Source organism: Lonchura striata, unplaced genomic scaffold, assembly GCF_046129695.1.
Source record: "Lonchura striata isolate bLonStr1 unplaced genomic scaffold, bLonStr1.mat Scaffold_267, whole genome shotgun sequence".
Lineage (NCBI taxonomy): Eukaryota > Metazoa > Chordata > Aves > Passeriformes > Estrildidae > Lonchura > Lonchura striata.
Window position 1 is genome coordinate 54,849 of NW_027461155.1, and position 2,844 is coordinate 57,692.

Sequence of the window (2,844 nt, forward strand, 5' to 3'; positions counted from 1 at the left end):
CAGATGCTGACAACTGAAATCAGTGGCAGAGGGCCCCAGTCTTGTGTGGAGATTTTCCCATGAGCAGGTCAGTCATTGTTTGCATTTGCAGGGGCAGCCTAAATGGTGACCGTGTTACAGCAGTGTTCTTTGCCTTTATTTTCAGGAGGTCCAGGCAGATAGCAGCAGTCAAGGCCAAGTGTGCCAGGTGAGCAGTGGACAAAAGCAGTTGTTCTTGCTAAGCTTTCCGTTTTTGGTGTGACTCTAAGCATCCATTCTTGTTTGTGTGCTTTAGGGAATCGACTCGGAGTACGCATACCTCTGTTACCAACCGGCTGATGGACCAGGTTTCATGCACTTTGGATCTCTCTGGAAGCATTACAGGACCCTGTGACGGAGCCTTCCAGTCCTGCATTTCAAGGTCCCATCTGAGTAGCCCTGAGGAATGGCTGCGGAGTTGCGGTGAGTCCCAGAGGCAGGGAGGGGGGTGTGAGAGTACAGTCACGTTTCAGCAATGTCATGTCGCCTTGTCTCCACTTAACCTAGGCGTACCCTGCAATGACGGCGTCGGAATCCAAGCACGTCTGAAGCGTGCAGGCCAAGAACCCGGGCATTCTGAGGAGGACGGTGAGTAGCAGAATTACAAGTTTTTGGCCGATGTGCTGTTCAGACCGTGCACTGATGTTTAGTTTTCTTTGTCTTGGCAGACCCAGAGGTGACAGCTGGAACTTAGCAGACAGGCAGATGGCCATCTTCTACACTCAAGAGGGATTTGCATCCCCAGCTGCGTGCAAGATAAGTGGAGGGTTATGACCAACAGAGGGGATGAAAGAGGGGTGCTGGGTTGGGACTTTCTAGAAGGGGTTTTTTGTGTCAGTTTTGGAGACGGGGATGTGCAAGAAGCATCTCCTTAGGCCACCTAAAGGGAAAGTGTCTGTTTTGACCACAGTGCTGAGGTGCTCAGGGCAGAGCAGTTCCAGTGTGTGTCCTGTCACTTGTCTCTGGTGCACTCTGTGTTCTTTGGGTCTCTCAGTCCTTTCTTCTCTTCAAAAGCTCTCTGTCCCTGTCCTGTGTCACGGGTGTCTACACATATTTTTCCTGGAGCTGCTCTGCCCTGCTGCATAGCCTGTAACAACACAAGTCCTGGGGACTTGAAATTGGTAATGCCAGGTGTAGTTGGGCTCTAGATTGTATCAGGAGTTTGCCATAACATGTTTGGTGATGCTAAGTTGTCCTGCAGCCGTTTGACATTAGTCCTAATTTCCTTTCAGATGCAGACAATTCAAATCTGTGGCAGAGGGCCCCAGTCCTGGGGGAGGGTGTTTCCATGAGCAGGTCAGTCATTGTTTGCATTTGCAGGGGAAGCCTAAATGGTGACTGTATTACAGCGGTGCTCTTTACCTTTATTTTCAGGAGGTCCAGGCAGACAGCAGCAGTCAAGGCCAAGTGTGCCAGGTGAGCAGTGGGCCAAAGCAGTTGTTTTTGCTCAGCTTTTACTTTTTGATTCAACTGTAAGCATCCATTCTTGTTTGTGTGCTTTAGGGAATCGACTCAGAGTATGCCATGCCTTTGTGACCGACAGCCGATGGCCTGGATTTCCTGTGCTTGTGAGCCCTTTGGAAATATTGCAGGACTCTGAGATGAAGCCTTGAAATTTTGTATTTAAAGATGGCATCCAGGTAGTCCTTGGCAATGGCAGAGGAGTTGGGGTGAGTCACCGAGGTAGGGAGGGGGAGCCAAGGTCCTCTTAGGTTTCAGCAATGCTGAGTCACTTTGTCTCTTTTTAACCAGGCAGACCCTGCGATGACAGTGGCAGCCTCCGAGCCTGGCCAAAGTGAGCGGCCCGAGCATTCTTAGGAGAACGGTGAGTAGCGGGATTGCTGGGTTTTGTCCCTTGTGCAGCTAAGATCATGCAGTGATGTTTGGTGTTCTCGATTGTAGCTGAGCACGGGACCACAGCCCGGTGACCATAGGACATTCCCTGCAGGCGAGGCAGACTCCATTCACACGCGACATGGATTCTCATCCCCAGATGCCCAAGAGATAAGTATAGGGCTCAGACCCATAGAGGGATGAAAGAGGGTGTGCTGGGAGGGCCTTTTGAATCAGCTTTGGGAGCGGGGATGTGCAAGAATTGTCCCCTTAGGCCAGCTAAAGGGAAAGTGTCTGTTTTGACCACAGTGCTGAGGTGCTCAGGGCAGAGCAGTGCCGGTGTGTGTCCTGTCACTTGTCTCTGGTGCACTCTGTGTTCTTTGGGTCTCTCAGTCCTTTCTTCTCCTCAAAAGCTCTCTCTCCCTGTCCTGTGTCACGGGTGTCTGCACGTATTTTTCCCGGAGCTGATCTGCCCTGCTGCATAGCCTGTAATAGCGCAAGTCCTGGGGACTTGAAATTGGCAGTGCAGGGTGTAGTTGGGCTCTAGATTTTATGGGGATATTGACATAACATGTTTGGTTCTGCTAAGTTGTCCTGCAGCCATTTGACACTAGTCCTAACTTCCTTTTAGATGCAGACAGTCCAAATCAGTGGCAGAGGGCCCCAGTCTTGTGTGGAGATTTTCCCATGAGCAGGTCAGTCATTGTTTGCATTTGCAGGGGCAGCCTAAATGGTGACCGTGTTACAGCAGTGTTCTTTGCCTTTATTTTCAGGAGGTCCAGGCAGATAGCAGCAGTCAAGGCCAAGTGTGCCAGGTGAGCAGTGGACAAAAGCAGTTGTTCTTGCTAAGCTTTCCGTTTTTGGTGTGACTCTAAGCATCCATTCTTGTTTGTGTGCTTTAGGGAATCGACTCGGAGTACGCATACCTCTGTTACCAACCGGCTGATGGACCAGGTTTCATGCACTTTGGATCTCTCTGGAAGCATTACAGGA

At 50.6% G+C, this 2,844-nt stretch overlaps 1 long non-coding RNA gene across 1 annotated transcript; it reads left to right on the forward strand.

The window, feature by feature from the left end:
• Positions 1 to 1,260: 1,260 nt before the first annotated feature.
• LOC144248686 (uncharacterized) lies at positions 1,261 to 1,613 on the forward strand. Its single transcript, XR_013342004.1, has 3 exons — positions 1,261 to 1,314; positions 1,393 to 1,434; positions 1,522 to 1,613. It is a non-coding gene; the product is annotated as an uncharacterized LOC144248686 (long non-coding RNA).
• The last annotated feature ends 1,231 nt before the right edge of the window (positions 1,614 to 2,844 follow it).